Here is a 14195-nt window from a genome sequence, read left to right as displayed (position 1 = left end):
CCAGGCACTGAGATCAGCTGCCAAGTGCTAAACTCAGGCTCCCAGCCCAGCTACTGCAGAGGGACAAAGTCTTTCCCTGGGTCACTCAGCCCAGGAGCAAGACCAGCTCTGACTCAGCCTCACTGAGGAACTTGGTCCCTCCTGGGACTGCAGAAGGAGCTCAACCCTCAGTGCAGGCACGGAGCTGAAAAAATCACCGGCAACAGGATACAATTACTGGGCACAAACCTATAAGTGTGACCAGGGAACCCACAGCACAGGGCACCCGAGCCCTCTGCCAGCGACCTGCCCTTAGGTGTGTGGGCTGGCAGCAGGATACCTGTCAGCACCATGCACAGAGCTCGGGGAGGCTTAGAGAAAGAAAAGCGTCTCTCTGCCTGCCCCCAGAGCCCCTGCTCCAACTGTGAAGCAGCACTTTCTGCTCCTTGGTGCCCATGGTTATTTACAGAGCCTAGTTCACCAGGTGACTCAGCACTGTGAGTCAACAGATTCCAGCCTGCAGAGAGCCTGCAGTGACACAGAGTGGGGCATCTCAGTGGGGACCATTCAGCAGCAGCACCTGGTGAGCAGCACCAGACTCTGGCACAGCCCCCAGGGACTGAAGACAGTCAGGTCATGACCTGTCCTGAAGCTCCTGAAATCTGTAAATGAATTGCTGCCTGTCACCTAAATATGGGGACACTGTAATGTCACACTGCATGTCCTGGCTTCTTCTGTAATCCTTAGGGATTTAGGGTAAGTTCAACTGACTGCAACACTGTCCTCCATGGACCCCCATCACACTCCAGAAAAGAAAGTCTCTACACACGCACAGAATCTTTCCAGACACGGTAAAATTAACTGGATGAATTAATGAAAAGTGTTGACAAACCTGCAGCGAGCACTTTCATCCCCGATTTTCCATTAACACCTCTGATATCCACAGAGCTGCCCTGGCTGCACGACTCAGAGCAAGACACAGCAGAGATGTGCACAGTCCTGACTGCAGTTCCCTCTCCTCCCAATTTTCTCATCTTTTCATCCACCCCCACCCTTAGGCATCTTCTGTTTGAAGAAGTTCCTCGTAGCCCTTGATGGCAGCGCTTTAGTTACGTCAAAAAAAGCACACAGAAAACATAAATAAGGGTACAGCTGGTTTTTGACTGGGCATGTGTAGATGAAGCCACACAAGAGAGACACGAAGCTGGTGGGGAGAAATCAGTCCAAATCAGACTGGTACCTCCATTAATTTGAAGCTTGGAGCTGAAGAGCATCCATGCATTTTTCCTCCCTGCTCATGACTCCCCAAATCCTGCACTTACAATGTTTGTGGGGCACCCAGCAGGGATGCTCAAGGATTTCAGCCAAGAACAGTTTCAGATCAGTAACCTTAAAGGCTTCTCAGCTTTGCAGCTTGTGCAGTCCCTCAAAGAGGAAAACAAGTCTTGAACAGGGGCAGACCAAGGTCCCCTTCTCCCAGCATCAGTGTCTATCAGCACCCAAAACCTGGGCTGCTTCATTAGCACCCTTTAGCAAACATCCTTCTCAGCTGCTGGTTCAGAGGTCCCTGCCCGCTCCCCTACCCACCAGGGGGCTTTGACAGGCAGAGGAAGGACATGACCCAGCATTTTCTCCAACAGACCTGGGCTGCCGCCTTCGCACGAAACTCATTGCCAGTGGGTAGGCAGAGACACTGCCCTAAACTAGAAGTGATGGGTCTGACTTTCAGCCGTTCTCAGCACCCACATCTCCGGCTGAAGGCAGCAGCAAGGGCAGGGGCTTGGGCACCAGCAGGCTGCAGAGGAGGAGGAGACACTCTTATCCATTCTGTCAGCTCCCTGACAGCCCGACTCGCTCCCCTCCCCAGCCTTCGCTGACATTTCAGAGCACCACAGCTCCAGTGGTGCCCAGAGGCACCCTCAAAAACAAGGAGACACACAAGGACAGCCCTTGCCATGAACAGCTGGGAGCATCCCGCTACCTTGCACGCCCCAATAATTAGGGCACAAAACAAGTCCTAATCACTGCTGGAGAATGAAAGCTGAGGACACCCCGTACCACCTTGCCTTACACAGACCAACATGCTGACTTTTGCAAGCAGAGAACCAGAAAGGCCAGTGCTGATGTTACTTAACCAGTCTGCAGCAGGCCTGGACCAAAGTGAGCTCCACAGAGCTGGCCTGAGGTCTGTCCAGTCCTTGTGCTCAGTTTAGAGCCCTGCCTGCCCCAAGATTTTTTGCCTGCCAGCTGCAAGTATACTTGTGGAGAACAAGGGATAGATGTTAAAGCAAAATGTGGGCACACTTTGGAGCAGCATGTGGCTCCCTGGAAGGACCTGAGGGTTAAACTCAGCAGAACTGAGTCCAGCAGAGGTGCAGTTGTTATGCCAGATGCTCATCAAAGCCTCTGTGAAAGGATGTGGGTTGAGCAGTGTAGCCAAAGAGTGGATTTTTTTCTATGCAAAGCTAAAGAATGTGAATTTGAAAAGAGCCATCTGAATCTAGTCACCCTTCTGAGCTATGGTTTCAGTAGGGAATAAACTCCCAGCTCCTCAGTGAGTGGCTGCAGGGACTCAGACTCTGCAGCATCCCACTGGAGTGGCAGCAGGGTCAGTGTGGGACCCCTTGCCCTTCCCTGCTCATACAGCATGGGGGAAAATACCCTGGCACAGCAGCCATACTGCCCAGTGCAAGCAGCTCTGCCCTGGCACATCCTTCCCAGCCCTGCTTGGAAAAGGGACATGCCCATTATGCTAAATATTACATTTGAACTGCTCTAATTTAAGCAAGAACCAAAACAGCTCCAGGCAACAGCTGGAATCCAAAGGCTGACAGAGAGGGTGCAGCACCAAATGCTGCTCCTGGTTCAGAGTCCATTTCATCCACCAGATGCTGAGCTCCACTCGTTAAAGAGACCAGTGTTCTCCCTCTTAGGACAGGGAAGAAGAGATGAAAGAACAAAGAACTTCAGATGGCAGATTACTCACCCTCCCCACTCGTCTGTTAGGTCATCTTAGAAACAATCAGACCAGGCGAAGTCATTACTGCACTATTTTTGTATTAGCATCTGCTGCATTTAGCTTCTAATACCTCCATAAAACCAGATACAAGGGCCCATCAGACTGTCAGCAATTGTATTTGTTTACAAGGGAGCACGGGAAGTACTGGAGTAAGTACAGAATATGATCTCGATATTGAGGTTGGCTCCAACCAGCAGCACCCTGAAGCTGCAGCAACACTGAGGCATCAAAGAGACCAGGATCAGTCCCGTGACAACAGGCAGGACAGCTGGGAAGAGCCCGTTGGATTTGGGCCTGCTCCATGCATCATCAGTACAGTTAACAGCTAAACTGCATTTCCAGATTCAGCACGGCCAGTCCTGAGGTAACGAGCAGAAATGACACAGCGTGAGCCAGTGACGGCAGGCTGAGAGTGGGGAAGGAGGGCAGGGAGCAAGTGGGACTCAAAAAAGAAGCCAGTTTAGAAAAAATATTGCTGGCAAACAGCTGATGGGGCCCCAAGAAGTCCTGTTCATAGTGCCAATTCTTGGGCTATAAGTGTGTTTAATATAGTTCTTTTTCTTCATCTGTCACCTTGGGTAATCAAGCATCACGTCCTCTGAGTCAGTGACAAATGATGGCCTCATCCTGCACCCCCACCCCCAGTTTTGTTTGTTTTAAAGGAAACGGCCCCATTTCATGCTCAATAGCCACGGAAACATCAGACTGGTCGAGCTTCAGAAAATTTTTCAGTTCTTAAAACACAGCAACAGTCTGGGCCTGTTTTCAAAAGGTGACCTTCCTGAGCTCGCATGGCTTAGTGGCAGGGCAGGGAGCAGGACATACATTCAAGGGCCAGAAAGGCAGGATCAGCACGGTGGAACTCAGCTTTTACATGGAAATGGCAAACGTGAGAGCTGGGTCAGCAGCTCTGTCAGCTGGGACACTTCCCGGCTCCGAGCAGAGACCTGTCAAATGGAGACGTGTTTAGAGAAACTCCTGAAGACATGAAACAGCTCCCTCGGAGCAATGAGAACTAACAAGGTTCTTTGGGACACCCAGACTCTAAAATCTTGCATATGCCAACCTCTTCTCTCTCTTTTTGTGCCTATTTCTCTCACCCTCCCCTTGTCCAGGGTTTTGAGACAAGGTATTTCATGCACAGTGAGCCTGATCCCAGCCTGCCGAGATGGCTGGAAGGAGTACCTTGCTTTTGAAGTTACTCCCAAGGGTGAGAACAGCTAAACTGGATTAAAAGAATAAAGTCATTTTGATTTTGCACTTAAAAGCAGGTAAATCTGCTTGCTCACTAGAAAACGTGGAGCAAGGCTCACGGCCCCCACCCAGCTGAGAATATCCAGAGTATCTCCTGATCCCCCAGGGGCAGCACGATGGCATCAGGCCTGGAAGATGTCTGGGCAGGGGTGAGGACAGAGCATCACCCTCTCCCCTTGAACATAAGCACTCAGAGAGGGACACAGGAAAAAGAGTTTACCGTTTGCAATCATAAACAGCCTGAACCAGGAAAAAAAACCCTACCAAATAATGACTGAAAATAAACAATATCTGGATCAAACCCTACCAGCTGACCCTAAAAGATCAGACAGGTTTTGTTTGTCAGGGGTATTTCTAACAGCCAGTAAAAATAAACACATGAATAAATAAGTATTTTCGTATACGCTGGAAACACTCCTGATCAATATGTGGCTTGCTACTGTAGGGTTTTTTTTTTTCCTTCCACCCAGCAGAAACTCATGACAAAGGAAAGCACATCTCATTTATGAACTTAGCTATAAATACTTTTGCTAACTGCCATTTAGGAATTTCATTTCCTGCTTGAGCAAGTCCTGTTGAAAGAGGCAATTACCAAATTTGTTTCTAGTTATAGAAATAGATGTTTGTCGCTGCCCACATCTGTTTCGACAGACAAATTGCCAGACGCGGACGCTGCAAGGAGAGCAAGTGTTCCATCCAGGGAGGGCTTTGCCACCTCTCCAGAAAGCTAACGGCAATTAGGGATGGGGTTTCCGATTCCAGCTTCCTTTCAGCCCTGTCTCCCACTGCAACGGAGCTGCCTCGCACCGACAGGGCACCTGCAGCCACAGCCACCTGCACCACGTCCCACAGTGCTGGAGCCTGCTCCCTCCTCCTGCTGCTGCTGCAGAGACACCAAGGAATATGGGATTCACTTGTCACCAGGTCCACCAAAACAAGGCAACTTTAATTCAGGAGGTCATGAGGACCCAGTGCACTGCACAGAAAGGCAGGGAGCAGCAAAGCATTCCCCTTACCTGCAAAGCAGTGAGATGGCACAGGCTGTCCTGCTCCACGTGGGACGCTCACAGTGCAACAGCCAGTGGAGATGGGGGTTTATGGCTGCCATCAGCAGGGACCACAGCCTCTCCCAGCTGAACAAATGCTGTATGTATGGGTTTTACCAGGTCTTCCTCCCCAGTGTTCTCTCTTTCCACTTCCCTCCACTCTGGCTGTCCCCTAGAAGGTTTCCATTTCCACTTATTCTTGGGAAAACCATTTGTTGGTCAATTCCCAACATACTCAGCCACAGCTCTGCTGGAGCCCACTGTGTGTCAGGTGCCCCAGTGCCAGCACCCAACCCCCATCACGGTGCTCAGCAAGTCCTGTGGGAACAGCCCTCGAGCAGGGGCACCCCGAGAGGGACGCAGGGACAGCGGCAGTGCCACAAACACGACACCCATCGACTCTCACCAACACCCGGCTCAGGGACGTGGTGGAGGCACAGAGAAGCCACAAAGCACCACGAGCTGCAGCCAGGGAACCTCTGCTCCTACAGCATTTCTCCTGTGTGAATGGCTCCCCCCCATCACCTCGCTTGGAGCGAGGAGCCCGTCAGCCTTTGGGAGCAGTGCCAGGGACCCTGCCGTGCCCCCGCCCCGAGGCTGTAGCTCCCCTGGGGGCTCCAGGACACGCACCCTTGGGCAGCAGTGCCACAGGGGCTGCCCCGGCTCGCAGACGGGTGTCGAAACCCAGATTGAGCAAGTTGGCCAAAGCCACACAGGTCATGACAGGGCTGGAACTGCGACCGGATTTCCTCAGCGCAGTCCAGGGCCGAGCAGCGGGAAACGCTCCCTCCTCTGCCGCTTCCTAAGCCCCGTTATCATCTGCATCACTCTGCAGCTTTTGCTTACCAAAGGAGTGACCTTTGGCAAGGTAAGTTACTCCCACGGAACAAGGACAATCTTAAGTTACAGACATAATTATGCATCGCAGGAAAAAGAAAAAAATATGCAAAATGCATGCAAATGCCCAGACACGCACACTGCATCTGGTCACCACGGGATTCAAGTTCAGCTCTTGAACTGGTCTGAACTGGTCTCCACCACCAGATGGGAGCGAATGCATGTGCACACTCTCACAGAGATGTGAAAAAAAATTATATTTATATATATATATACACACACACCAGAGTGAATGGGGGAGGTGAGTACAACCGCCCCAAATCTGACAAAATTAAAGGTAATAAATTTACTTCCACCTCAGCTGCAGCAACAGCCTGAGAAAGGTTTTAACTCCCACAGCAGATCTGCTGGGAAGTCTGTTTCGTTGGGGGGGGTTGCATGCCCAGGTTTTAGGGCGCATACAAAGAGAAGCCCCATAACAAGCAGGGTGTGGGGCCAAGAACAGGGCTGGGCTCCCCTGCCCTCCCCGAGCATCCCCATCTCCATTTCGGGCTCTCCTCCCCACCTCCGAGAATTCCCCATCTCCATCCCGGCCCATCTGTGTCCCTCCTGCCGCCCCATTGTCCCGCTCCCCCGTCCCGTCCCGGCGCAGCCCCAGACACACGGGGGGGCCGCGGGGAGCCGACCCCGGGTCAGCCCCCACAATGAGCTCGGGGGGAGGCGGCGGAGCCCCGGCTGGCCCATCCCGGCCGCTCCCGGCCCGGCGCTCCCCCGGCACCTGCCCGCGGGATGCAGGATTCGGGATACGGGATGCGGGCGGCAGCTGCCCCGCGCCGGGCGCGGGGCGCTCGGGAGGGCGGGATGGGGGCAGAGCACCGAGGGGAGGATTATCCATGGACACAGCCTGTCCCCTTTTCACTGAATTTAACAATAAAGCAGTAGCTATAGCAACGGGGTTAATTAATGCATCGATTTGCATAACTAAAACTCCCGCACCCATTCAAACCTCGCTGAAATGTTCATTCTTACACCGGCGGAGCGCCCGCGGCCGGGGACCCGCACCCACACCGGGATACGGGGGTGCGGGGACACCCCCAGCTGTGCCCGCTGCAGTGTGACCCGGGAGTAACCCCCTCCTCACACCTTCATCCCCCCTCAAAGCACCAGCATCTGCAAACCAGCACGCCAGAAAGAGCAGGAAAACGGAGGCTGAACTGTCCTTCAAAAAATAAAACAAGAGGAGAAAAAGTGATTTTCAGGGATGGAAGGAGTAAAGCGCATTCCGAGGCAGAGGGGGTAAGGAGATAGGGAATGTAAAGGTTTCAGACTATCGTATAACCAGAGGGGGAAATGTCTTCTCACCACAAACATGCATCTGCATGATGTCTAGACAGTCATAAAAAGGGCAATTAAAGTACTGCAGGCTGCAGTAAGCCAATGTCTCCTCTCCCAGTCTAAACAGTTGAAACATACTGTACTAACTTCGAAAAAAAAAAATATAGGATAGGGAGGAAAAAAAAGACAAGTTTGTAAGGAAAAACGTTTTGAAATTCAGTTTTAAATAAGCCGGTAAATTAATTCAACCTTGTCACATCTTTGCCTTATAACATATCAAATATTCCGCCTGCGTCCTGTCTAGACTGCGATAACAAAGGGCATTTAAAGCCCTGCAAGATGCGCTGACAGAGTAGCCATTTAAAGATGCAGTATTGCTTTCTCCATCTAAAACGATTTGTCAGATGGAGTTAAAATGAAAATGATAAGTAATCACTCTGGTTCACAACCATTTCAAAAGAAAAAAACCACAAAAACCCCACAGCTCATAGATATAAATCCCACTAAAATCATTCCAATGTATCATTCCAGTGGGATTTGTCTGGCTTCTTTTTTTATGGCATTTGCTTTTTTTATTTATTTATTTTATTAATCTGAGATGTCAGTAGCTTTCTGCAGCACATGCATTTCTAAATAGGAGTGTATTAAGTTTGAAAAAGCCAGCTCCAAGTTTTAACTGTTTTACTGGCATAAAATGATAACTCGTGGAGAGACACTATCATAATCCCAAGGGTTAAATAAAAACAAAAAATTTCTTTTCAATGTTATTTAAAAACAAAAGAACAATCTACATCACATGAGAAAAACTGGTCAGTCCCCATCACTGACACAGTTCAGCCTGGTTAGTCCCTGTCCTCAGGAAAGCAAGAGAAAAAGGAAGGTTAAAGCAAACTATGTGGGTGTGCACAGCATTGTTTTTTTTACTGAGAAAGGACCGTTTTCTGGAAAAGGCAAAACAAGATATAATCCTGTCTAACACAAAAAACATTCTCCTCCCTCTCTGAGCTTTATCAGCTGTTGAAGAACCAAAAAACTCAAAATAAAATATATAGACAAAATAGCTGATCTGCTGAACAGGACGGCTAACACTGCTCACGACAAAGTCAGTGCCCACAGGCCAACAGCACCCCCGGGGCAACGCTTTTACCAAGTGCAAAACTGGCTTTAGACACTGTTTTGTTGTGCCATGGCATGACCACGTGCCCCTGGCAAGGGAAGGGGACTGGGCTGTTCCCAGCCCCGGGTCCAACTGCACCATCCAGTCCCTTCTACTGGGGGGAGCCCATGGTGGGAGTCACCCCTGGAAGTTCAAAACGGGGATGAACTCAGTTCTTCTCTGCTCCTCACCCTATAGCATCCCACTACCACCTCGTCTGCACCTCCCTCTGTCTCCCAACTCTTGTTTCTTAATTATTATTTTAATAAGACTGTTTCCAACTTCATTGTTCATTCCGCAATAGCCCAAGGGCTACAACTGTTCATTAGACAGAATTTCTACTTTAATTGCACTGACACAGATGTGTAGGTTATCTGGAAGAAATTACTAAAATGAGCAGTAAAGAATGGGGCTGGATGCTTTTCTTCCCTTATGGAGAGTTTAATTTAACATTATTTCCCCCCACGCCCCATACAAGCAGCATCATTTGGTGCATTGCGGGTTCACAGAGGAATTAACCCCAAATTGTTCCTGCTGCCGTGGTGCACACAGGTGCACTATGCTCCCAGTGCTGCATGAGGATTTCCACAGGAGAAGAGGGGCAGGTTTGGGGGCTGCAGGGTCTCCACCACTGCGAGCAGGATGGCCCATGTGCCCCAGGCAGTGCAAGCAGGTGACATTCACCCAAGAGCGGGAGCATCTGGGATCACAGATAAAGCTTTGGGGAAGAAGCTGGGCCACCACCACCCAACGTGTCCATTCCTGCACCAGCACTGCAAGTGCCAAGACTGGGGTGGGAAACAGGCTCCCTTGGTCCCCCCTCACCCTCTGCAAAGAGGTAAATCACCAGACACCAAAAAATGTCATCGCTGCTGCTCAACAGCGCCCGGGCTTCGCACCCAGCACGGCTGTGCAGCTGCCAAATCAGCCATGGAGTTCACATGAACTTCCTCTGCAATTCATGTTGGCCAGAGCCAGACACATAATAGCCTTGGATTCAGGGAGAAAGAGCTGCCAGCGTTATTTCTATTTAAAACCCTCTATTTGAGCTTCATAGACTCATTCTTCACACATGATACACATGCACACACACACGAAATGCAGAAGTGAGCCAGATCCAGAAGTGTTTCACTTCACCAAGAGCAGTGCCTAATAGCAATTCCAGGTTTTGGCTCTCTGATATTATTTAATAGATTTTAATTCAATAATAAAAAGCATGACCCTGCCAATTTTTTTTTTTGTTATGTCTTCTTGCCAGGAAGAAGAAAAAAGTTGCTCCCAACTTTTAACCGAACTGTTCCCTTCTCTTTGCCTCCCACCCCAAGCAAGGGGCTGCAGCACAGAGGCACCTCCTGGCCAGGGAAGGCTGATGCTGCAGGAGAGCTCAGCCTGCCAGGGTGGGCCAGGGCAGGGGCAAGGGCGACAAGCAGATGCACATGAAGCGTTCAAGTCTCATCTCTAAATATGTCTAAAAGCCACTAAAAACTTCTCCTTCAGCCAAACCTATCCTTGATTTAAGGAGGGAGAAAAAAAATCCCAAATGCTGCATGTTAAAAAAAGTCTGCATTAAGCAAAAAAAACTTCCCTTTGTTGCTAGGGGACTTACTTGCTTTGTATCTGCTGAAAACCTTTAAAATGCCACCATTGTATTTTAACAAAACCCCGAGACTGAAGCATCTCATGTGCTAAAAATCAAGAGACAGAGCACATCAGTTCCATCTTTCCTTTGCAAGTACTTTGCTCAGGCCTGACTTCGTTTTGTATCTTGGTCCTCGATGCTTTTTGGCAGTTTGCTCCAGACTTACTGGCAAGGGCTAAAAGGTTTCTATTTAGCTGGTGTCAGCTGAGCATCTGTGCCGGCAAGAACTGGAGTGGGGGTGATCCCGACTGCATTTCAAAAGCACATTTCTTTTTGGGAGCTGCCACAATAATTTTCAGTCTAAGTGCATTTGGGTAGTGGGGTGACTCCGTCCGGAGGGGTCCCCTCTGCAGGCCTTAAAGCAGAGCACTCGGTTCTGGGAAGGATTCCTGGCCAGCGGAGGGAAAAGGAGCTGGGAACGCTCCCTAACCTGTGACCCTGATAACAAAAGGCAGGGAGACCGTCTAGACCTCCAGTCTGACGGGGAGTGAAGGCGAGCATTGTGCTGGGGCTGCCTCAGACAAGGCAGGCACACAGCGCTGCGGGGCAGGAGCACGAGGCGATCCCAGCTGCAGCCACCGACAGCATCGCCCCAAAAACCCACCGCCTGCTCGGGGAGGGGGGGCACGCACAGCCCACCCCTCCTCCCCAGCGCAGCTCCCAGTCCCCAGCGCAGCTGGAATCAGTGGAAATGAAGGAGCCCCGGGTTTCCCTTTGCCTCCGTGTATTTCACACATACAGTCCTCACGCTCCTGAACGCACCGATCGTGCAATTCTAGCTCCATGCAGACTGCCAACAGGGGAGAGCAAAAAAAATATGCTTCCTTCCACAGAGCCTTTATTTTCTTCCCTCCTTGTCTGGCTCAGTTAAAACGGGACAAACCACGACATTCCCACTCTGCCAGAGATCAGCTCAACATTCAGAAAAGCTGAAGCCGAGCCCCAGCTCTGCCACATATTTCTTGTGTGACCCTGGACAAACCCCCTGGCTTCTCAGTGTTGAGGTCCTCACATATAAAAATACAAATACCCTAAATAAATGCTGGAGCGAATGGCAGGTTACTGCCAGGGAACTGCACGGAGAGAAAACAAAAGACCTATTAAAAGCCCTCTGTTCATCTCTGCCAGAGAGAAAACACTATTACCCAGTACTTAAAAAGATGCATTAAAGGAGAGAGAGAGCATCCGGGGGGGGGTTAAGGACACCCCTGGCAGAGCAGTGAGGGGAAACACTCCGGGCCAGCTGCCCCCCACGTGCCCTCAGGGCAAGGACTCAGGTGCTCCCACGCCCTGGCCATGCCCTTGGCCATGCCCTGACCATGCCACTGCAGAGACCAGGAGCATATACCTTGCCTTGAGCACACCCAGGCTGGACCTGCACCAAAACCTGCCAACCTGCAGGTCAGAACTCTGGGGAAAACAAAAACCATTAGTTTCACTCTTCCTGAAGGAAAGATAAGTTACCTCTCAGAAACTGGGTTTCCTGCCAGAAGATGTGCTCCAACCTGGCTGTACAGACAGGTCCTGTCTGTACAGGACACACTGTGACCCATGGTGGCACTGGTGTGGTACCACCCTGGGCATCAGCAGTGCTCACTGGCCCAGGCTAGACCTTTGGAGTTACAGCGTGAAGCTGAGCAAAACCAGCCTCAGCCCCTGAGATAGTTTTAATAGCCATGAAAAACCCACCCCCTTCTGATGAGAGGTGAAATATTAACAGCTGATGGTGAATACAGTGAATTCAGAGCAGGAGAGGAGTTTTGTTATCCTGGCAGCCACCTGATGCCAATCCTCAACTGCATACCCTACCACAACCACACCTTTCTACCTGAAAAAAGGTGAGGGCCAGGGAGTTTCTACGCCCCCTGCCTCCATCGCTTCCTACTCCACTTCCAAAACATCACCTCTCCTGCAGCAGCTCCTTCCTCAGGTGTTCCAGGTCCCTGGGACCACCAAGGCACCAATGCTGCCCACAGAGCTGGGAGCTGTGGCAGGACACTGGGTGGTGGCACCAGGATGGGATGTCACACACCTGCAGTCTCAGCAGGGTCCAGCCCCAACTTCCTCACAGCTTGGCACCTGCCATGGCAGCAGCTCTTCTTCTGACAACTGCCTGTGATTTATTTTGGTACACATGCACAGGGAGACTGAGAGATCCTACACTGGGATTTTATCAGCAGTATGCAGCTATGGAAACAAACCCATTTAAGACTAATATAACAAAATGCCTAAACCCACAACAATAAAATAAAGAACTGTGCGTATTGGCATTTTCACAGGGGAGCACTGCAGTGAATGCAGAGCATGACCCAGCTTCTCTCAGACAGAATTCACCCAAACCTCTAAGAAATCACATACTTTCATGTAGTTACATGTTTAGCTATGTGAATTTTGTTTTGTGCAAACCCTCCACCCTGCCCTTTGATTTCACAGAGTTCAAGGACTGCATCTCCTCCTAAATCAGATGAATAGCCATTTCGGCCCTTGCTGAGAGTATTCCCTCTTCCCTCTCCACATCCATTCCCAGTCACTCTTTGTGAGAAGCACGACAGCAGACACAAAACCCAGCAGAAACTGCAGCACCCCTTCTTGCTCCTTGTGCAGGGGGAGAATGGCAGTGCCTCACCATGCTCAGCCACACTGATCCCTCTCAGCAGGAAAGAGAAGGATGCACAAGTCATTTAAAGAAATCCAAAAGTCTGACATCCACATCAGAGACACCCCGGAGTTACTGGGGAGATGGTGGAATATTTAAAACACACAAGAAAAAAGCCCAAAGAAAGCTACACCTCCCTTTTGAGTCAGTCTGAGGTGGTGCTCCCTGCCCAGGGTTGGTGTTTTGCCCTGCCACGTGCAGGGCTTTATCCCAGGGATGGGCACGGGCATCTCTGCCCCGGGGGTCCCGGCTCCACAGGCAGCACCAGGGCGCTCCGGGAGGAAGGGGATGGTGGAGGTGGCGATGTCTGGGAACGCTGGCCCAGGCTGGAGCTGCAGACAAGGACCCAGACAACAAAGGCGAGGCAAAAAGCCGTCTGATAGAGGCAGCCCCGTCTGGCAGCCGGGTCTTTCAGAAGCCTGGGCATGCACTGATGTCTGCAAGCACAGCTCTTCGCTGGGCGCACAATTAACCCCGCAGCAAGATCCCTAAAGTGTCCTACAGCACACTCCAAATAGCATCCATCTGGTAAGATGAAAAAACCCAAAGAGTACATGAGCACGGCAAAGGAGCAAACAACTGGAGACTGCAGGGAACGACTCTACAACAAACAAAAATTATGTTTAATTTTCTGTTATTTATATTCTAAGAAAACCGCATGTTTTCACTTGCATCTCTGCCTCCCTCCCCGAGGCACAAACACACACACACACAAAATGGGACAGGGAAGACCAGGGAAAGCAGGAAGAGCAGCACAGCCAGAACACAAGCCCGCTCACATGCCTTCCCAAATCACAGGACAAGAGAACGGGTGCGAGTTTTACAACAGTCGAGTGACAGCAAACACCTTTTGCTGGAGTGAAAAACGCCCCGAGCAGCTGCTCAGAGCACCGTGAGCGACACCGGGGCTCCCTCTGCCCGTCTCACCTGCTGAAATCTTAAGGCATTAATAAAAAAAAATACAAATAAACCATTGCCTGCTGCAGGACAGTTTCCCTACGGACTGGTGTGAGTGTCCCAGCACTGGGGCTGATCCCAACCTCTGGCTCCTGGAGTTCCCCTGCCTGATGTCTGCACCAAGATAATGCTGCTGGGGGACCAGTGGTGTCTCGCAGCTTTTTTGCATAAATAAGGACTATTCTGCTGTGGAACCAAATTCTGCCATCAGGCTCGAAATAATGCAACTGAAATAATTCTTTTTTTGTCTTATTTTAGATTATGATTTTTACCAATTGATGCTTGATAAAAGCCTAATGAATGATCTGTAGGCATTA

At 50.5% G+C, this 14195-nt stretch overlaps 1 protein-coding gene across 3 annotated transcripts in view; it reads right to left on the bottom strand.

The window, feature by feature from the left end:
- Positions 1-14195, bottom strand: part of PMEPA1 (prostate transmembrane protein, androgen induced 1) — a 48951-nt gene that overhangs the window by 18502 nt on the left and 16254 nt on the right. The window lies entirely within an intron of this gene.

Source organism: Pseudopipra pipra, chromosome 17 (genome assembly GCF_036250125.1).
Source record: "Pseudopipra pipra isolate bDixPip1 chromosome 17, bDixPip1.hap1, whole genome shotgun sequence".
In the NCBI taxonomy this organism is placed as follows: Eukaryota; Metazoa; Chordata; class Aves; order Passeriformes; family Pipridae; genus Pseudopipra; species Pseudopipra pipra.
The sequence above is the reverse complement of the archived record's forward strand: the minus strand, read 5'-3'. Positions and strand labels throughout refer to the sequence as shown.